Raw genomic sequence first — 23,403 nt, 5'->3', positions numbered from 1 at the left:
TGTCTGTATAGGTTACCTAAACACTTTGACTTTTGTTTGGCCTGGTATTATCCCCATCACGCTTTTGGTCGAGGTGGGGTGTACCAACTAGACACAAAGGAGCTCCGCAGCGCCCGACATCTAGTTCTTCACACAGTGACAGTTCTTCACACAGTCACACAGTGCCGCAATAGCGCGGAATTGAACAAACAAGGAAATGCGGAATTCTTTCTGTTTCGTGAAGAATAGAAAAGTCGCTGTATATTGTCAGGCGTGAAATGTCCGTAAAACTTAAGACGGGCAGCACTGTACATATTTTAACACAAGCTCTCACTGTATTTTAGGAAAATTATGTTTTCTGTTATTTTACCTGCAGATCTCCCGCATAATGGCGGAACTTATTCACAGTCTAACTTTATCCTCCCTGCTCAATGGGCGCGCGGCTAGCGTGCTCGCGCGGCTCGCGCTCCATTGGTTGGCACATCGTCGTCGTCGGCACACGAACGCTGCCACAGCTACTTTGGCTGTTGGGTTTATATGGTAATGCTGCGAAAGAAATTGGGCCAAACCGGAGCCTCACACAGGAGTTTTCTCCATTCTTTTCAAGGGCAAGTGCCCGACCACTGCGATGAAAGTTTAAACTAACGACCACTTGCAAAGGACCTCTATGCTGAAAGCATCGCGGGAGTACTCAAGATAACAAAAACATCAAGAAGTAATGTGAGACGACAGTATTGCTTCTTCTTTTAGAGTTCGTGTGCGAGCTGAGTGTTCCGTCGGCAATAACAGGGTGTGTGCGGTTTTCTCAGCTGCATTTCGGACCGTGACCTTTAGCGGGTTGCCGAAAAACCTCACTGCCGTTATTCTCGGTGCGAATGGCTGGCATCGCCGCCGCAGCCATCCGCAGTCATGACACCATGGCTCAAGGCTTTTGGCGAAGGCATACGACGCCGCATGTGGTTTCCATCGTGGGTCCTTGTTGATTTTGTTTTAGGAAAGTGTGACGGCCGTGTCATTCGATAGTGGTGAAAAATTACCAAGCGTGGTTTTAAGTAACCAGCTCCGAGCGCATTGGAACTGCTTCTAATATGCTTGTTTATGTTTTCCTCTCTTTATTTCAGACGCTGCACGAGAATTTGAAAAATGACGTTGGCATAAAAACGCCGTTCACCTTCTACGCTTTCAGGCCATACAAACTTGCACCCAATTTTGCTACCTATACACAATTCATGCAAAGTATCAGCGGGTGAGCAAAGCTTTATTCGTGTTATTATCATTTCCAGCAGAAGCATCCCGTGAGAATTCTTTTCATTCCCTTCTTTTTATTTATTGTTATCCATCCCTCTAATCAGTCGCTCTCCGTGATTATTGCATTGGCCCGGCATGGCGTAGGACGATTACGGAGGGCAAATTGAACAAAATATTGACAAGAAGTAGTAAACAAAATCAAGCCTCAGCTTTATTCGACGTCCGAGCCCACTGATATACAGATGTGTTTCACGCCGGCACGATTTAATACGATAATAAACATATACTGGCACACTTTATTTGTGTCCTACGGCAAAATCGCGGCTTAATTCCTGGTAGGCGCTTATATGTATTGCACGGGTCTTAAGATATAAGAGCTCAAAGGATACGTACTTCTCTGCCCTCCGGAAACAAGCAGTCAAAAATTAGTTGAGAAATATTACCAAGCATGGGTCTTAAGTCGCGCTAAACTTGACGAAACACAAGAAGGAAGAAGGGAGACACATAACACGTCTGTCACCGGGCTCTTTTATATGTCCTGATTGGCGTGTGTCTCCCCTCTTTGTTCTGGTGTTGTGTCAAGTTAGCGCTGCTTAAGACCATGCTTAGTGTAAACCAAGTAGCCCCAATCTTCCGTCCTAATAGGAAATTACCAAGCCGAAACAAAAACTCACTTTCGCTCGAAGGCAAAGCGTTGCAAGCAGTGGGATGGTGCCGAAGGAGTCAGAACGCTGCCATGACGTGGAGCGTGCCACTGGTGTTGCAGCTGTCGCACTTTAAGGGTACAAGAGATGGCACCAAAGAAACACCAACAGCTTTGGTTAGCGTGCAAAGAAAATTTTGCAGAAACCACCAGCGATGACTATCGTTGTAAGCGAATAGCCCAACAGACTTACGGACGAACGAGCTAGCGACAGTACCCTCAACCGTTCCTTGACACCCATCTCAATCCAGTTGCACGAGAGACCACAATCTGCTACGAATTCTCGTCCACCGCATCGTCTGCTACTGGCTGGGCACCACCGGGTGGCTAGAGACACGTGTGACGAACGAGTAAGCGGGCGAATGAACGACAACCTCCCTCCTCCTCTGTTCGATTTCTTCCGGGCCATTCCTTTGCCCGAAAACAGGCACATTTTCCCTCACCTTACCACGTCGAATCGGCGGAATAGCGGGGTCCCTCCTCTTTCTAGCACCTGCCCGCCATTTGGTTACGTGAGATCTCTAGCACGATCGCACCGCCTCCCTTCCGTCACTTCCAACCTTTCCCTGGGTACGTTCCCTCTACTTCATTGCCCAAAGTCCGACCACTTTCATGCCACCGAATTACCGCTAAAGCAGCCGAAAGAGGGAAGGCTATTCGAGGCAAAGCTATTCGCTTTCAAAGGAAAGAGCAGGTTTTGGATACATCAAAATTGTAAACTGAGCAAGTTGGTGCGCAGTGAACATTAGGTTCTTGCAGCGCCCACAAAGCGCCCACAAAGGGAAGAAGCACACTCGATATGCCCGGCGTAGCAACTATATTTTGCTATTAAAAAACATTCGTGTGTATAGGGATACAATAACATTAGCAGAGGAACCGAATGACATGACACCCAAAGAATTCTACCTGGATGCATAACTGCCCTATCAAGGCTAGCATAATACTCGCCCTAGCGAGGTACTTAAACTCAGTGTCACCAAGGCAGATGGACGGCAGGCTAGCACATCCCTCTCCTTTCCGTCTGATATGAGAAGCCTCGATTACTTCGCTTGCCGTGAAAGGACCACTGGCTTCTCAGACATAGGTGCACAACCATTTTCACTGGACAGCAGGTAGTCACAACATTCACAGACAGCAGCTTGCAAAGGAAGTAATCGGGGCTGCCTACATAATACGGAAAATATGTAGGTTTGTAAGCCTACTGTACGCCGCACTGAGTGACGTTGCATTTAGTTACCTCAATGGCACGTGTAAATTGTGATAACGGCGATAATGTAGTGATGCATTCATGTACAATGTTTTCCGTATGATGCCTTTCTGCTCTTCTGCTAATGTGGTTGCATGCCTATATATGCGAATGTTTTCCAGTAAACAACATGGATCTGAGTCAGCGCATGTCCATCGTAAATCTTCTATTTGTCCTCATTCTGTAAGCGCTGCAAGAACCGCAGGAGTTCTGAGATACATTTAGCATCCATGAATGTCGCCTCGAGCGGGCTTCAGTAGACAAAACCATTGACGCCTTGTTCCTTCCAAAGGCGACTCATCGCATCAGAGCTATTTAAGAACACAACACACCCAAGTGGTATGGAAGCGTCATTCAGTGGCATACTATCTCCTCAGCCACGTGATGTACCTTCATGACAATTTGAAGCGCCAGCGGGAGCGAACACCTTTTACCCATTAATTATTCGAAAGACTGTCGTGTCATGCGATATCTTCTTTGACGAACTTAACAGAACTTATCGTAACTGCGTTTATCGCTAAACGTGGTTAGCGCAGGTTTACGGCAGCTTAAACGGCGGTTTGGCCGCAAACCGCGGTTGACCGCTAAACGGGCTTGTCAACATCGGCTTAGGGTAAACGACGTTTCGGAAACGGGCCAAATGGCGCACGGCACTTCTCCCGAACATAGCGCTGGCGCTTCGCAAACATCTTCGCCACAGGCGTATCATTTGGTCTGCCACGACCAACGGAGGTTTCATTCCATTTTGCTACAGCACGTCACACGTGGTTGCTTCGTGCCACGAATTTTCACGCGGATACATTCATATTGGCCTTTCGTCTGCGCTAAATAGCAAAGCTGCGACCATTAGTTGGCGGCACCATTGCTTAGCCCACTCTGTTGTTCCATGTCATGGATAGCTTGAACGTTGCGGGCCACAAAAGCCGATCGTCACGGAGACGCTGCTCCGGCGGGCGAAGAACCATCGTGAGGAAACCGACGACGGTTCACCAGGAACCAGACACACAGCGCAATGACAACGCAACAAATAGAATAAAAAAATTGTAAAGACGACAATCGGACACGCCATTTCGCCAGAGAAAGAACACACAGCGAAACGTGAACGTGTACTCCTTTCCATACGCAGCAGTCAACGCTGTGGAAGCTACACAAGAAGTTCGGCCAAGAACATTTATCATTCCGCGCGTTCCGTCCACCCTTGGCTGTGTGCCAACAGCATCCGCTCGCGCGAGCATGCACGTGAAGCTCCACCCGAGGGGTTGCGAATAAAAAAAAGCCGGAAAGAACAACAAAAATAAACATGTTCTAACACAACGCATTAGCAGCCATATACCGCAGTGTGTTTGTTACTAAGGTTTAATTAAATCTTGTTAAAAAACGTTGCACACAATTGCGGTCAAAATCCAGCGAACTATATTCAAGTGCGAACGAAGCCACTGCAAGAAGTCTCTGTAGCCTCCACAGCGTCGACTTCTGCGCATTGAGCTCAGTATAGACACGATGTAGGAACATGAAACAGATAACAGCTTGAGGCCAACGGATTTTGTCGGCCGTAAAACTATTTTACATTCGATTGCGACAACCAATTGCAGATTATTTTAAAATTAGGTTAGATAAGGAACGAAAACGCGGAAATCTCTCTAACACACTAGTACTCCTAAATATGGCAATTTGTTTGCTCAATAAAGCTATTGTAATGGGATTTTACAGGACAATTATCCAAACTGAAGCCTGCACGCAAGCAATCACGTGACATGTCATCATGTGGTTAACCGTGAACAGGATAGCTCGTGTAACCTCTGGTGGACTACGGTTGCCAGTAACCATGGTTGAACGAGTTGACCGCAGTTATGTTTAACCATAGTAAAGCTGCCCTTGTAGCTTGGGTATAAGCATAGAGTTGTTTGCAGCTTACGGCTAAGGGTCTGAATTAGGTCACTGCTAAGAATACAGGGAAATTATAAAACGAAAGAAAGATCATTGCTGCAGTTTCAGAATTTTCCCCGTTTGAATATATGGTGACGCTTTGTGTTAAGACCTAGTAAACCAAAAAAGCTAAGGGGTGTGCGAAGAGTAAGTTTCCAGATACAGTCGAATGATAATTGAATAGGGCTAGGAGGGAATCAAACGCAATGAAATGTCGAATACATCTATAACACTTTTCGAATAATCAGCAGCAATTTTTTACTTTTAGTTTGAAGCAGACATTAGATTCAAGTATATTCCCAACGTTAACAGTTTCTACAAATGCATTGCACGTTATGAAAGGTTGTTTATTAAAATACGAAATGGAGAACTACTAGCAGATAAATAGTATATTCACTTAGTGTTCAGTCATTATTGATTGTGCTTGATACCTGTTTATCCTGATAAAACTGGCTTCCTGTGGTAATTAGTGTGTTTTTCTACGTAATGCCTCATGTTTTATAGCAGGTATCTGAGCGAGGAGGAGGACATTTATCGGTATTTCGGTCCAATTTTGTTTTAAAATGTGCCCACTCAGCGATTTGTAACAGTCGAAAACTAATGAAAAATATTCGCTTCTATAGATATTGACTATTCGTTCAAAGACCTTATCGAATAGAACCATATTATATTCTTTATTTAAAAAAATTTGAACACCCGCCCAACCCGGCGAAATTCTCTAAGTATGGAAATTCCGCTGCCTGTGAAGGTGTTAGAGTATGAATGCGAAAGTAATTAACCAGCGGCACGGAACATCATGGGTCGCCGCTAAGTATAAATATTTAGCCACTCGGAGAAGCGTCAGAGCTGAGCAGTTTATGGTATTTAAATGATCTTTATTTCAAGGTGACAAAATTAACCTGCACGCATAATGGACACTGGTAAACACAGAGAAGGGACAGCCCACCATAAGAACCTTACCATGGTGACATCCCAGAGCTCCTCACTCCATTGCAAACAGTGTATCTTTGATCAAACAACAAAACCAAATTGTGGGACTTAACGTCACCAAAGCGCACAAGTCATAAAGGTCGCCGCAGGGGAGCGCGCCGGATTACCTTTCATCAGGTGCTCCGATATGTATACTTCTAAGCACGCAGTTCTTTTGCTGAATAAGCATTCACATTTCACAGGCCAGGCATTGCAGAGAACGATTTGATTTCACATATTTAGAAGCGCGTTGTTTAGACGCCCGCTCAACTTGGGTCAAATACAAAACAACCAAATGAACAGGCCTTCGTACTCCGCTGAATGGCTGGACAGCGGATAGAAGACGCTGTTATGCTTTTTTGTGGCCGGCACGAGCATTGCTTGCCTTTATGGCTCAGTGGGTGGGCGCGAATTCTTGCCGTGCACTGCACTGCGGGCCTGAGGTGCACCTAGATTACACACCGAGCTAGAACTGCTTAATCACGACCAAAGTTGCACCGATCCAGTGTACCCATGATATAACCGAAACTTCACGCATGGACCATGTGACTCGTATAACAGTGAGGACAGCGTTCTTTCTTAATTTAAGATGCTGTCGAATTCTGACAAGCAGGGATTTTCAGACAACCAGAGAGGCCACACAAAAGCCGTGTGGGCCAATTGGAGGCGTCAAAGTGGTGAATTCGACAATGTAGCAAGACTTTACAGCGTTGAAGTTAACATCGCACACTAAGCGAGAACGTCAACGGGCCTGAAGTGGCTCTATGTTTTGCCATTTATAACCACGATGCCAAAGAAAGCGCAAGGAAAATTTGTTTTTCTTTTAAATTTGAAATGTAGAAATAATAAATTACAACAAGCTCACGAGAAACATGAAGTAAACATTGGTGTGAATATTACACTACCTCTACATGTACACATTTCACAATTGTGTGCGTGTTACGAAAGGAGTCAAATTAGCGATCTTAAAGCGCAGCTCTTAGTCGCCCGTTGCTGCGGCGAGCAGCGGCCTCGGCGTCCTCCCTAATAACCGAGCGAACGACCACAGCGAAAAATGCGAGCAAACGCGGAGCGCAGCGGTGGATGAGAAAAGTGCCGAGAACGAAGAGAACGCGAGGAGGAAAGCGGAAGAGGAGGGTATGACGAAAGCGTGAGAAGAAAAGCCTAGTATGGCGCATCTTGGGGCTTTTTGGTGACGACAGCTACGAGATGGCACCTGAGTAGCGTGCGTTGTCTGTATGAAAACAAAGCGCTGCATGAGCACAGGTTGTCTCAGGTGCTGCTGTGAATCGCGCCCACGCGTCACCCACGCACTTCGTTTCGCGATCTCTCAATTAGCGAGGTCGTCGCGCCACACTTAGCACCGTATGCAGTCTGCCGCACGAGGCAGAATGTCTGCGCCAGCCAACATATCACGAAATTAACACACGCGTATAGCGGCGCACAAATTTTGTATTATGGTTTTTCACAATCGTCGGTGCAAATGTGTCCCCCGCATGCTTTGCCATAGGAGGTACCCTGGGCGGCTCACTTATTTCGTGTCCGAATGGCCAACAGCACTACATGCGATAACTGTAGCTGCGAGGAAAAAATCGCTCACTTTCTGTTTGAGGGTCCCCGCTTCAGTGCGCCCACGAAAGAACTTCCAAGAGTGTTAGATTGTCTTGAAAAACGCCCTTTGTCGGAGTAAAGGGGCCAGGGACACTGGCTGAGACCGCTCTCCGCACAGAAGGCTTTGAAAGCGTTGTTGCGCTTTTTGGGGAGAACTGGTCTTACTGGTTATAGAGACAGCATTTAAACAATGCCGTGCCGTCCTCTCCTATCTCTCTTTTTTCCTTTGCTTTGCTCTTCTTTCGATTTTTTTTGTAACATCTCTTCCCTGCTATCTTTAATTCCCGGTGCCCCCTTACCCCAGTACGGCCAGGCTGTCTGAGGACTGGCTAACATTCCTGTCTTTCCGTCCATTACTGTCTCCTCCTCCTCCTGCGCAGATCGCGTCCGCATTGGGGACACGGCGCGTGGACAGGAATGCGCGCGCAGCCGACAATTTTTGGGGAAGAGAGGAAAAGTGTGGCGACGGCACTGGAGCAATCGAGGCGAGTAGGGGAAAGACGGAAATAGTGTGGTGACCACGATGCAGCAAGGGAGACGGGTAGGGGGAGAGGGGAAAAGTGTCTGGCAACCACGCTCCAGTAATGGAAACAGGTTTGGGGAGATGGGGAAAGAGTGTGGCGACGGTGTCTGTGCACGTGACCTGCACTTTTGTGGTTATAACGTCACGCACGTCACAGTTACAGGCGCGGCTACAGCAGCAGTCGTTGCAGATGCATGGGAGGTGCGGTGACCGCGGCGGCATTTGTGTCGGTGTATTGGAGTTCCTTATAAAAAATTTGTGACTTAATTCATAACGTGTGCAGCCCATGTATGTACCCATGTATGAAGCCTAAACAGCTTCGCTGGTAATCGGTCCCCATAAGGATGTTCCGACCCCACAATTATTTTTTTTTGTTTGTACGCGCGCTTTGGAATTGATCAACCGTCTTCGCTAATGAAATGTTCAGATTACGATTGCTGAAATTTGTTCTTTTGAGCTTTTGTGAAGACAGTCCCACTTTATTCGAACTCATAAAGATCACAACTTAAGAAGTGAACATGTCAACGTGCAAGCATTGTTCTCCCTTTGTTCATATATGCAAACTGGCTTTAAACAGTGGGCGAGCCAGCTTGAAAAATGCGAAGTACAACAAGTGAGCGCTTCCCTGTTCTCGTAATTAAGGAAAAAGTGAAGACATAGTTCAAGGGACACTTGTCATTCAAAACAAACTTTCTGAAAATAAGATTTCATTATGCGACTATGCTTTTTTCCGTATTTGTCAATTCAGTGTGACGACATTAGACACGCATTGTGCATCTCATTCTGTTCGCTTATTTTATATTTATATTTATTTATACAAAATACCCCTAAAACCCTCACGGCTGAGGGTATTACATGGGGAGGGGGGCTACGGGCAATAGATAAAAGTAAAATACAGCACAAGTTCACTGAAAAAAAATTTAGCACACATCATGTGACGTTAGGATATATGTGCCGAATACTGTAAATTCCGACACGCACAACAAGAAACAAAACAAGCAATAACATGATCACGGCAATAGTAAAAAATTATACCAATCATACATCTTCCAAACAGCAGGATAAATGAATGAAACAATGATATCTACATTATTAGAAATACAAAGTAATCAAACAGTCCAAACATGAGGTAATAATATACGCATCATGTTAAGCAGCAGTAAGGGAGACAACAGATTGCAAAACTTGTCGGGATCAATGGCAGTAGCAACACGTGGAGGCAGAGCATTCCAGTCAGTTACGGCGCGTCGTATGAAAGAATATGCGTAGTTAAATGCACGACATGAGAAGCGCTGAACGTTAAACGGATGGTCGCGTCGGTCAAATATGGAAGGCAAACAAAAAATGTGATTATGAAGTGTAGAGTGATGATACAGCTTATGAAAAAGTGACAAACGCGCAGCTTCTCGGTGGTGACATAGTTCTTGCAGCTCTGCGTGTTTCTTAAATGCTGTGATGCAGTTATGACGCGAGTAATCAGAGTAAACGAAACGAAGCGCGAGTTTCTGCAATGATGCCATTTTATTTATTATATATGCTTGATCAGGGCCACAAATAGCTGAAGCATAATCAATTTTAGGTTCAATTAGTGTACAGAACGCCCGTAATCACAGGTCACATGGAGCATGCTTCAAATTACGTTTTAGGAGATCTAGAGGGGGGGGGGGGTATTTCGTAAGAGTCAAGCTAGCGGACTTCAGTTAAAGAGCGGACTTCAGCTAGCGGATTTCAGTTAAATATCGAACAGATTTCTAGGGTGCTCATGTCTGCTTCGCTGAAGAGACGAATAGTTGAGAAAGCATTCTAGGATAGGCAAAATGATAGTAAATTAAAAACACTGTCTCTTTAAAAAAATTAAAGTATGAGGTTTTACGTGCCAAAAGCACTTTCTGATTTTGAGGCACACCGTAGTGGAGGACTCCGGAAATTTCGACCACCTGGGGTTCTTTAACGCGCACCTAAATCTAAGTACACGGGTGTTTTCGCATTTCGCCCCCATTGAAATGCGGCCACCGTGGCCGGGATTCAATCACGCGACCTCGTGCTCAGCAGCCCAATACCATAGCCACTGAGCTATCACGGCGGGTGCTCCTTAAAAAAAAAAAAAGCACCGACGGTATATGAGTAGAGTTCGGTTGAATCACTTGAATCGCTCATTCCTGTTAGTGTAACACCGCACATTGTTCGGCAGATTTATCATTTAGATGGTTACTAGGCCTTGTTATACGTGCTAACGGCTTAACTATACAGGCGTCATTCAAGAACCGTAGATGTGAGATTTGATCACGTCAGCTTTACACAGATTATTTAAAATCAGGGCTACCGCTTCCCAGAGGTTTCTTGCTTTATGGTGGGATTGAACGAGGGCCATGGATCTATTTGCGCCAAGGAAGCATGCGTAATTCTTTCTTGTCAAAGCAGACTAATGCTTAACAAGTGGTCCATGCATCAGGTTGCATAAAACAGTTTCAATAAAGAAGGAAGAACATGTGCGTGTGACATCAGACAGATGAAGGGAACACACCAGCTAATTTCAATGTTACCACTACATTTCGCGTTCCTTAGGTCCCATAGAAGCAAGAATATTATAAGAGTGAGAGTGTTGTTTGTTTTCAAATATTTAACCGCATTTTCTATTGGTTCAGGTCGTAACGCTAGAGATTGTAACGTCTCTTCAGCTGAGTACAATAAATGCGGGCCATGACATAGCCGTTATGCAATCACCGTCGCCTTGCTGCTGTAGTAATGGACACGCTCTCGTCACACCAACACAATTGCTCGCCTTATAGAAATATTCGTCACCAACCGGTAACTTTCTCCATACCGCAAACGAAACACCATGGCAGGGCACCTGCAAATGCTTCGCATATCATTGAATCCCACAGCGCATGTGGTTTCGATCACTTTTGTAGACTGGTAATTATAGATGGAACATCAAAGACAGGTGCCGGTAAGTTAATCATGCCAAATTTAAAATTATATTGCGTTGGATAGCTAAGAGCTCATGGAAGTATGCTGGCTTTTTACAAAGCAAAACTCAAGCGTTCATTCTTTACACTGTTCTCGAGTGTATCGAAAATTGTCGCTAAACGTCATATTAGATGTTGTTTGAAAACTGCATACAGGCGTGTTAAACACTCGCGGGGCAGGGAATAGGGATGCTTGAGTTTTGTAAATAATTGTATGTGTCAGTGATGCCATGTTGGCAATTTATGAACCACTGCTTATTATAGCAATTTATCTTAGCAGCTCAAATTACGTTTGCCTATCGGAATGCGTTATGATTAGTGTATTTATTAGTTTCTTAACAAACTACTGCCAGATACAATTAAACAATGCTTCTTGCTAGTGCATCAACCAACGCTCGAGACTAATAATTTTACAATTCCAGCATTCAAGCCCATCTTTCTTAACGTTCCAGTTCGTTTGTAGAATTAAACTTCAGCCTGTGGCATATCAGAACAAGATTTCTCCCTTCGCAGTATCACAGTGCTTTCCCCAACCCACAGAAACAAAATTTCGCTTTGCAGCGCGCCTGCAGTAGTCAACTGCGGATGGCAACACAATCGTGCTTATTGTGCGCAGGATGGCAAGTGTGATAATCATTTTGACTATTACGGATGGCGGCAACAGCCAGCCGGAGCCGCCAGGCGCTTGGGACAGCAGCTGCCTGTTCTTCGATTCGCAAACCAGAATTGTGAGTTCGTCCAGCACCACAACGTCATGTTTTCAATTCGGCGCTATATGAATGCGGCTAACATTATTCGGGAAATTTGCCCACTCTGTAGTGTGTGTAGTATATCTCACACAGCGTGTGATGCAGAAGCGTTGACTTATGGGTCATTTGGTGCATCATGCAATGTCGTTGAGTGGAAGTAAGAGCCGGTAGAAAGCATGCGGACATGACAGACACTACACACACACACAAACACACACACACACACACACACACACACACTCTGCCACTCGGTATGTGGCATAGGTTATGTGTGTATGTATGGAAAAAAACAGTTATCACCTCAGTCTCTTTAATCAACGTTCTGCGCTTGTGACCGTCACAACTCTGTCTCGTTCTCGTGAAAGTACATAATAATCCCCAAAATCATTATAACAATGATCATAATATATAACAAACTGCGGCAGAGCCCATCTCATGATGACTGTCTACGGTAATGTGTTAGCACTGAATCAATATAGTGACACCTTGGATTTGCCACAGATAAAGCCAGTTATGTATCAGCGGACATTCGCTGCCTCACGAGGGAGAGCTCTCACTAGGGCCTTCCTCATCATCACCTTCCTTCACGCTCACGTGGCGAAGTGAAGGTGTGGTGCGGATCGCTTTCGGGAAAATTGGTGAGGCTAAGGTAAGGGAGGGCGGACGTTCTGAGGTGAGGGCGAGTGAGGATGCGGTGATGATGTTAGGTTAAATGAGGAAAAGGCGATTCATATTACTGAACTGCCGAAAAGCTCTGAAATCGTATGCCTGGCTGGTTTAAATTCTAAAGTTTTAAAGTGCGCTGTCAGGAATTCAGATGTCCGCAGATATACGTCGAAGCCCACTTTCACCTGACTAAAGTCATAAATAGCGGTTTATACTTGCTGTAGCTAAATCTATTGAAAACTGTAGCCACTGAAAGCGACAAAGAGAGCGAGAGAAGTAACGGGGAGGCTTTGGCGTAACTCCGAGATTATTATTCTTTCGCTGGTCACCACCGATCAGCCCACTCTTTCATCCGCGGTAAACACTGTGAAATTGACCTTTTAAAGAGAAGCTTTCTTTGCTTTTTCCTTCAACTTATGGGCTTATGCCGCTGCTCCTTCTCTTGCTGCTGCTGTCCGGCACACCACGTCGGGGGGTAGTTCAAAGTGTGAGTATACATGACAGCAATGAGGAAGGTGGAAAGGCGACTTCACCGCGTCGAATGTGCACAATGCCCTCTAGAGCTCCTAAGGGTTGCCACCTTAGCCTCTTGATAGCTTTATTATCACTGATCGCCAGAAAAAGCCTTCCACAAACTGTAGCGCTTACCTTCGTAGTAACGTGCCAGTCCAGAGGGGGCGTAGATTGAATTGTAGAGAGGAGGGCGAAGAATAGGCTGTTCCCTTACAAGGGGGGGGGGGGGGGGGGAGGTAACGTGATAAGGCAAGGGAACGCTACTACTATAGCAAGACGGTGGTTGCAGAGAAAGTGGATAAGCTTAAGTTCAAAGTACGGTACCGTGCGTTTGTGCTATTTCTGAGAAATGAGCACCATGCAAGTATGTCAAGCGGACAACTTACGCAGGGCGTGAAGAAGCAGAGCCCCATTCAGTAAAGCGCACCGCAGGTTCCACACGACACTACGGAAGTGGTCGCACGTCAAATCGACACTTTTGTGCCCGCTGCGGTAGCTTTGTGCCTTTGGAATTGCTCGAGGTCGCGGATTTGATCCCAACCGAGGCAGCCGCATCTCGACGTGGGCGAAATAGAAAACGTACGTGCACGTTGGTCTTGGGAAACAGTGAAGAACACCATGGTGTCGAAATTAATCCGTAATGTGCCCTTACTGCGTGCCTTACAATCAACTTTTCGTTTTGGGACGTACAGTCCCATAATGCGATTCAAGTTCAATATTTCTGCCACGGTACGATGTGCCATGTGTGGCAATGACAATGCTCAACCCTCTCAGAGGTTATGAAATATGGCGCGCAACAACGCCTCAAGCAAACACTTCTCCCTTTGTGTTCTCTGTACTACGCAGATAAACAGCCGTGGTGCACGCAAGCTAACGTTCAGCATCAACTCACCACTCTCATGTTAGACTAAACGTTGAAGAAATTATGTTTTCGCCATCAACATCACCGCTAATTAACGTCAATCAAATCAACCAGCACAGAAAACTTCGCTTACATCGATTCCCACAGTACGTGGGATCTGCTTAATTTTTCTTGTTCTAATTAAATAGACAAAAATTTCAGCGTGAGGATTTTCTGCCACTGAAAGCGTTTGCTGCCATATTAACTAAAGGAAACATCAAGATGAAGAAAAAACGTTTTGGTAAAATATCTATAGCTCGTCTACAGTACAACAAAAGCTTTTTTGTTTTACACTTAAGCACCCACATGGCAACAAAGTCGAGCTACTTTATTCACAGAAAAGATTCAGCTTAATTATTTTATCTCAAGCTCCAGAACGTTGAGATGTTGCACTGATTCTCAAAAAAAAAAGCACAGTATAGTTGAATAGATCAACACGTTATTGCTTTCTATAGATTCATGAATTCCGATAAGTGATCAGTTCCCAAATCCCCGTAACCGGCAAGAAACATACCGCATAAGAAATATCCCTAGTGATTTATTAGAAAGAAGACAGAACTCAGTACATAGATTCATGTTCCATCTACTCCGCCTTCTATAGGCGTGATTGTAAAAAATAATGGTCAGGTTCATGCGGCTTACAAACATACTTTCTTGCATGTTAATAGTCCAAATGTTTCGTAGCACATCCTCTCTACAGAGGATGGTGCTGTGATATTAGTCTTCGTACAGCACACGCCTTCAGGTCCTTGCGATTTAAGGAATCTGTTAGGGCAGTAGTGCTTTTCGAATTGTTATCCAAATGACCAATCGTACATCGTAACTCTTTTACAATGGACCTTTCGCGTCCTTGGCAAGCTTCATAGTCATTGCCATAGCTTTATTACATGTAGCTCTGACAAACATTACAGTGGCCATCTTTTAGGCCCCTTTACAGCCCCATAACATTCATTGCTCGTAATATATTGCTTCACTTTGATATAATTACCATTGGCTTGGAGCTCTTTGGCCAAACCTGGCCCTTGCGCCATAAAACCCCACGCATCATCATAATCGCAAACGTACTTATTGCTGGAAAAGTATTGGCTTCGGCTTTTCACTGCAATAATGTTGGCTTATTTAACTACCAGCTAAGTGTAGCAATTACAATTAAGGTGTTTAGAGTGCGATAGCAATCATAATGACACTCCAGGCGCACTTCTGCCGCCGTTGTCACCGTGATGTTGCGTGCACAGTCCAAGGGCGACAACATCGTCGTCGCACGCCCTTTGCTGCATGTCGAGTGAAAGCGGGCGAGGGTGAGCCGACGGTGGCGGCTCAGTCTCGCGCACAAGGCCGGAAAGCGGCAAGGAAGCGCGCCGTCTGTCGTCGCGCAAAGGGCACCTGGGGGGGAGGGTGAGCTACTTGGGCGGCTGCTGCGCATGGCTCGACCGCGCGGGCCCTTTCTTGAAAGACCTCTGCTGAGTGTAGAGTAAGCAGACTGCTGATAGCTTCGTGTGCGCTTTATTTTCCCCACTTTGTTCGCGTTGAGGCGAGAGCAGCACGGAGGTCAATTCGCTCGCATCTGCTGCCGCGCTTGCTCACGCCAGCGTTTCTACAGCGTGCTTCCCCAATCGTCGGGTGAGGTGTGTGGAGGTTTGCTTGTGGCCACGTGACACCTGGCTTGTTATTTAGATCATAAGCGCATGCTTACAAGTTTATACCGCTGATCTAGCTACTATGCTTACTTTGTATAGCTGCCTACTATTTTCTATTGCGATCGACGCTTCGCCTTTCGGGCGGAACCACGACTTTCTTTTAACTTGGCGACTGACGATATGCAGCCGCTGTGGCACGAATGAAAGGCGTGACCTCATGCTTGAGAAAAGCGGCATTAGTTTCTGAGCCACAATGGTTGACATGCACTCAAAAAATTTCAGCCATGATATCATATTTGCATCTTAAGTGGCATCTCATATTTTTGCGAATTTAAGATAGCCGTCAAAGGATTTAACGCCACGAATACAAGAACCAGACCTCGTATTAATGTTACACTGCACTTGCGCCTGGATGCGAAAGCCAAGCAGTTGAGTAGTATTTTGGTATGTCTGAGTCTGAGAGGGCCTGACGAAAAGATTGCCGAGTCTGAGTCCGAGTGAGCCCGGCCTAATATACTTTTGGCGGGTCCGAATGAGCCCCGAGTAAAAATGTATATTTTGAGTGAGTTTGAGTGAGCACCGTTGATTTAGCCGACCTATTGTCAAGTGCCTAAAAGCAAAGTAGTGAGGCACGATTTGACAGTAGGAATGACACAAGACATTCACCGACGTAAACTAAGCTCGAAGGTCGAGCAATCGGTTTCGTGTGGAAACGGAAGGTCGAGCAAACTGTGTGGAAACGGAAGGTAACAAAAGGATGGGAGCCTATCCAGGGTGAGAGTGAGGAACGGCGAGGAATTTTTTTACAGGTGAGCACGACGGTATGTTGTGGCGACTGACCCGTCTTGAGCCTAGCTCACTACTTCTCGGCGTCGTGACGCAAAGTGGCGCTGCGCTCAGCACAAAGGCGATACTACGGTGCTCTGCGTCGCATCTCGTCTTGTACTTGTGGCACACGGTGCGCTGTGATTAGAGCTCCCACAGTGAAAACCTGTCATCTGTAATTGCAGGTTTGCAAATGGCTAAACGATGTAGAAGTTTATCCGACAAAAATGAGAGCGGCATGGTTAGCGGCAGCTCATCTTGAAGGCTGAATAAGCGGAGTCCGCACCAAATAGTGCCGGTATTTCTGCCTCAAAGAAGGAAATTATGTCCACTTCATCCTTCCCTCAGAACTGTAAGCCAGGAGAGCCTAAATCAGCATTCTTTTCAACGCCGACAAAATCAGCAGCGGACACCACTTCTGCGCCAAGGACGCTTTTAGGAACAGTTCCTCAAGCACGATTTTATCCATGTGGTGAACTAGGAGAGGTGTAGCAAAGATGCGACAATATGGTCCTTCCACGCAAATTTATAATATGGTGCCTGCGAAATGAAGAGCGAGAGCTATTGGGGACTGTGATAACACAGCATGATTATAGCCGAAAACACTCGAAGAAGTCACCGCAACAAGCTGCTAATGAAGCCTGCGCAAATTGCGATGTCAGGACTTCGGTGCCGGCACTTGCAGAGCTTGTAATCGCGCACGCGTTGCCTCGTGCTCGGCCACTGGAGCTGGTAGTGCATGGTTCCACGGCGGCCAAGTTTTCTCTTTGTGCGCAATTAGTTTGCAACCTTACCCTTAATGAATTTTTGATTGGAAGGGTATGAATTGACATGCAATGGTCGGACGACTGCACCCCATACCTCTATGGGAAAGTTAAGTTCCCTTGTTGTTGAAATAGACAAAATGATGCCACCTATGGCGTCAATGGTTGTTAAAATTTTCTACTAAGCTTTAGGACAGACGAACTGAATACAGGCGAGCCAATGAATACGTTTGGTTTAGCGGTTGCTGTGTTTACAACATGCAGATTTCTTGTCCAACTATAGAGTAGCCCTAGTTCTAAATGAAAGAAGGGAGGCAGAATCAGATTCTGAATAGCTCCGGCACTTTATTTCCCTGTTTGTTTTTTTTGCAAGAACCCTTAGTAGACAACTCTATTGAGTTTTTCATTTTAGCATAGTGTAATTTGTATTTCCATAATCACAATCCTAACATATCTGCACAAGCTAAAATATCAAACGCGTTTCATTATTTCACATGTTTAATATTCAATTTTTCGTAATATTTATAAAAATGTAACTTTAGGAAAAAGGAAAGTGTTGTTTTTGGAAGTGTTATACACATTAAATTCAATGAATTAAACGCCTTCAAACCGAAAATTTGAAAGCATAAGACTGAAACAATGCGCAGAAGAAACAAAACGCCAAAGAAACGTTGACATACGAAAACACGAAAGGTTAGTGCAATTTCATCACGTTTAAACTTGTTTTGCAACTTTGACATCATTTGGCCTTTGTGAAAGTATCTAAAAGCAACTTGTCTAAATACGTCTCAATGGCCGTCATATCCTCATGGTGTCGCCTACGGCTCCACGGTGTTAAACAACAGAAAAGGCACAATTTCATACAGACATATTTTTTTAAATAATGCGTAGCTATATGTGAACTATGTATCACAAACAAATAAATAAAATATTGCCCGCATAGATATGCACTTAGCCATGAGTGTTGTGATAGTGAGCTGCAATTTTCTTTTGTTGTATTCTGTGTGTATTGCTCCGCTATTTGTGGTAAAGCTCAAACTTGAATAATAAACATTTATTCGTAAGCTCACCGCTGGTGTGTCCTACTTTACGCCAAACAAGAAAGAAGTTCAGAGAAAGATGGAGGCTTGAAGTGATGAAAATTTTTGAACAGGGAATGTCGCTGGAGCCATTGCTGCGAAGTTGCTGCCTTACAAGTCCACTTGTTGAAACCTTGGCTTCGGCAACGTTCCCTGTAAAAATCATTTTCATCACTACTTTATGTCAATCAATGGCCAGTCAAGTACTGATGGTCTCACCTGCGACTCCATGGTACTAAACAACATTTAGTGTTTTAAATACTGCAAAGCTATGTGTGCACTTTATATCGTTTAAATAAATCAATAGAATATTGCACATATAAATATGCAACTAGCCATGACTTTTGCTATTGCTTTTCATCTTTACTTTAGCTTCCTAAGCTTTATTGTTGTTTGCAAATGTAGAGCCCATCTGTATTTTTAAAAGGCACATAACCCTCAACAGTTGTGTCCAGAAAACCGTCATGCCTTATGCGTCTCGTGAGCAGCTGAGGCAATACTGCCTTTCTATAAAAGCACAGAAGGCTCTCAGGCATTTCCTTCCGCAGTACCTGGTCAGAGTAGATGCGCTCCACATTCACACGCTCATGAGGTTAAAGATGCCGTGTCCCCCAGAATAAAATCACTCCGCACTGTTTTAGGTGGTGCTTAGCATTCCTTCGATCTGAAAAAAAAAAATTCATGCATCCTCGTTAGCTGCATTTCACCATTGACAACTTCCGCACAAGCTGTTTTGGTATTCGTCATGCACTGCTTTTCCTGGTTTTGACGCTGGACACTTCACTTCCAGCAATCCGACTTCATTGCCGTGTCTGACTACACAATCAGGAGAGGCTGCCAGAAACGTGTATTGTTCGTTGACATGGAGTCCGGTTTCACTTATTTCTATTACCGTATAATATAAATGCAATATGGAGCTGTAGGCCTCAACAGCAACTGCCTCATTTTTCTAGACCATAAATCCTCGGGTCAATTGGTCCCAGCAATCATTGTTTCGTATGATTCAGGATGTTTTCACTAAGTCTGCGGGCTTTGTGCACTGAATAATTCGGTAGTAATTAGGTGCTGTCAGTCGGTCAACCCTTTACTTCGTACATTCGGAGTTCTGGCCTCGGCCAAGTGTTCTGTGGCATATCCCGGCTCTCTTTGTTGATGACTGCGGTGCCTGCTGTTGCATATTTGACAGGAACATGTGCAAGCATCTTTAAGAATGAAAGTCTTGTGTGTCCGGAAGGATGCTCTAGTTTCGATGGGGTAGTGGCGTAGCTGCACTATATGTGTTTCAAATGGTATTCGGGGCAACCTTTGCACTTTGTAGAGCAAACCTTTTGTGCGCGTCTTGTTCTTTTGGGGGCAGTGTAGGTAGAAGGCGATGCTTGACTTTAGAATACACAAATTTGTTCATGATATTCTTCTTGAAGGTGGTGTCGGCGAGTTGTGGGACAAGCAATACGTTGTGCTTTAAATATAATAAAACATTGTCAACATTGAGTTCAATCATCTTACGGTGAAGCGAAAGCAGTGAACGATAAGAGTGAAAGAAACATAACAATCTATTTAGCCTATATCTTTTTACACATGGCATGCATCGCGCACACATGCCATGTTGTGGTTGAACGACGGAAGGCGGAGAAAAATGTGAGAGCAATGGAAGTAAATAAATCAACGCAGGAGGCTTAGCAAAGGAACATTGTTTCCAACTGCAAGAAATATTAGCAAGCATCTTGACAACGTAGATGGTATTCCTTTGCAAGTGAGACACGACGTTTATTAAAGGACGTCAATGTGAAGGCGGAAACGGTCACACAGCGATACCAATCTTAGGGATTCCTACCACTCTGCGGACTTTGGATGTATTGCTGCACGCATCGGAATATTGTCAGAAACCCAAACGTTCACAAAGTGCTTTATTTGAAACCACTATTTAGCGTCTCCTCAAGTCATGAAAGGCCTAACAGCGACACTGACCGATGTTGAACAAAACAGGACCCTTAGATACTAATGATCAGTTACACCAAAACATGACTGAGAATATCTACGCGTTTTTCGGCATATGCTAAGCACAGGCGAAGAAATGGCTACTCATCCAGCAACACAGTCGCAGTACACTTGCACGACGTGTGTATCTGCTTTCTGCAGAGCACCTAGTTGCCTTTAGTGTCCAGGCTTCGCTGTGCATAGGCATATATTTCGCGGGACGTCCATGTCGCAGTCCGAGGAGTACCGGTAAACTTATACATTTGATGCGGCGAATGTGCCTTTCCTCTTTGGAAGTCCACCCTTGCCGTTGTTGGCGGTGTGAACACACAAGCGGAGTGGTCGTCCATGGCACGTCGGGTGGGTCGGGTCACACAAGCCGGCACTCGTCCATTCACCTCCCGAGTCATACAGGGAATTAACTCATTCTGTGCGGTCATCTTGTATACCTTTAGCAGAAATTTCTGTGCTCACAACGCAGAGACGAAGTGAGCGTTTTACCCAGTGCGACGAGAGGGGCCACTAGCGATTGCCGACACCTCACTTCGCTGGAGTGCAAATAGTGCCAGTGATGACACCCGTGATTATCTACTCGCACCACGTTGTGGATTGCGGAGGCTAGCAGCCACCAGTTTTGCTTTCTGCGGCATCCAATAGGTGCGCTGTTCCGACAAGAAAAAAGCCCATTAGCACCAAATATTGTGGATGCGACTCCTGCTTAAGGTCATGGGTTCGATTCCCACCAGTGGCTCTGGGATTCTTCTAAGAACTTCTACACTTCTAAGAATGGTATTTGAAGCGTACATTATAGCTGAAACCAGCGGCAGCGATATCCTGTAACACGTATCTTATGGGTACCATAATCTTCACTGCGTACGGAAAACGCATGCAGGAACACGGTTCTACTGACAGCAGCGACAGTTTGCGCCATGATGCGGAGAGGGGGTGAGCTTAGCCCGGTCGGAACACCTGCTCCTCTGATACACTACACGAAGACAAAAGCGCGCACTGCCGCTGGATTCCTTCCCCGTTCCTGCCTAAGAACCCTCAGCCCTACTTGGTGCCGCCGCCTAAAGCCCGCTTGTGGCCTGTAAATGCATGGCGCACCGGTGCATGCGACCGCCGATAAGCGCGTCACGTGGCAACGGGACTCCTTTTTCGCGCTTCTTTCTGGACACGCTGCGCCTTCTGGTGGCACTGCCGAGAATGCCCGCGCGTGCCCTACTTGGAAATAAGCATGGCCTGCCGTTCCCTGTGAACGCTGATAATTGTTCCCTCACTTACCGCGCACTCAGTGACGCATACTAAGTGTTCCAAGTTGACGATAAGTTCATTGAAGAGCGGCACATACCCAGTGCATTCATGGCGCTGCTCCCTGAAGCGTTGGCATGCAAGGCGTTCACTGAAAAGTGGGACATGCGCAGTTAATTTGTGCAGCAGCCTGACAATGTGTCGGATTGCTGTCCCTGAGGAACACTTGTTCAGTCGGTTCAATTCCGCTCATTATCGGAGAAAATGAAGGAACCTTTTCCCTTATTCTAGCATCACACATTCTTAGTTATTTACTCAAGTTAGCGTCAAAAATGTTTATTCAAGAGTGACACACACTTACTGGTACATGGCAAGTGACCCAAGTTGGCATCAAAGCTGTACATCGGAGAAAAGCATAGAACGAGTCGCACGTACCCAATACTTCAATTCGGCCTGAAAGACTTTCTTTGAGCAGCGGTACCTACATAGTCCCACATCTTCAGTGACAAAATGTCAGCGTGAAAGACGTTCGCTAAAGACCTCCGCACACGTACATATGGCCTCGTGCCCAGTTACGCGAGTCAGTCCGATCGTTGGTTTCGAACATGCCCCCAGAAGAGCAGCCTAATGCGCTAGCCATTCGATCACGGATAACCCAGTGACACAGGCATGCAGGAAAATGGATAGATACAAACATGTATACATAAATAAAAATAAACATAGACAGATACAGGCATACAAACATAGATAGCTCGTTCAGGAAAGTGCATGAAATAGATCGCACGTTTCGCAAATTACACACCAATCATAAGATAGTTTCCTAATTGCATGAGCATCACGAATCATCTCCAAAGGATCGAAGTGCCACCCACTTTAACGTTCTTAGGATACTTGATAGAATTCCCGGGGGTTAACGGCCCATATATCTATCTTTGTATCTCTAACCGTTTCGACTCCAACCTGTGTCGCCGAGTAGTCCATGGTCGAATGAACAAGGCATCGGTCTACTAAGCTGAAGGAACAGGACTCAAGGACAACCGTTGGAACAATTGAGCCACTAAGCATGTGCACATAAGTTACACTTTTCAACGAACTTCTTTATTGCCGACATTTGTAACTGCAGTAGCGGGATTGGGTATGCACTACTATTTATAAACCATTCGGTGCCAAATTGGAAAAATGGTTATGGGCCAATCCTTCTGTGTTGGTGTTCATGAACCTCCCTGATGCCAATGTAGGTAATTATGTGCAACTGGGAATCTGCCACCTTACACTGACGAAAAAGATCTCTTAATTTTCCCCGATGCTGAGCGGAATCGAACTCAGTTCACAAGGGTTCCTCAAAAACGGCAACCCAACACATTTGCAGAATGCGGCACAAATGCACTGGATAAGTATCACCCTTCAGTAAGCGTCTCGCAATCTTGAGTCACTGAGCATGTCCACTGAGTGTGCGCCAAGGGAGTGAATGATTCTCAGCGCTTTGAGGCACCAGCGCGTCACGCTTCTCGTGCCCTAGACCAAGCGCATACCTCTCGGTAGCGCCAGTAGACGGCCCAGCGTGCCGAGCAAGCAGCGCTAGAGACAATCCCGGTTGTCACTGGACGCTCTACTCAGGGATCGGAATAACCGGTGCGCCATGCATTTCGTATGTCATCCCATGCTACGCGGCCGCGGCACTAAATGGCGCCGAGCGTTGTTAGAGAAGCGCTAAAGAGGAGTCCCGCTGCATTACACGCCTCAAACGTAACTCGTTTCAACGGTGACAATACGTTGTATGGCTACAATTATTCGTTCCTAACGTATTATTGTACACAGACGTCATGAGATGGGTTCTGTCTTATGTTTCCAGCATTTCCCATGTATC

At 45.6% G+C, this 23,403-nt stretch overlaps 1 long non-coding RNA gene across 1 annotated transcript in view; it reads left to right on the top strand.

The window, feature by feature from the left end:
* The first annotated feature begins 11,808 nt into the window (after window positions 1–11,808).
* The window catches only part of LOC129384960 (uncharacterized), a 57,030-nt gene continuing 45,435 nt past the window's right edge, over window positions 11,809–23,403 (top strand). The window contains exon 1 of the long non-coding RNA XR_011893704.1: window positions 11,809–11,902. This is a non-coding gene — a long non-coding RNA (uncharacterized lncRNA). The remainder of the gene's footprint in view (window positions 11,903–23,403) is intronic.

Source organism: Dermacentor andersoni, chromosome 4 (assembly GCF_023375885.2).
Source record: "Dermacentor andersoni chromosome 4, qqDerAnde1_hic_scaffold, whole genome shotgun sequence".
NCBI lineage: Eukaryota > Metazoa > Arthropoda > Arachnida > Ixodida > Ixodidae > Dermacentor > Dermacentor andersoni.
The sequence above is the reverse complement of the archived record's forward strand: the minus strand, read 5'-3'. Positions and strand labels throughout refer to the sequence as shown.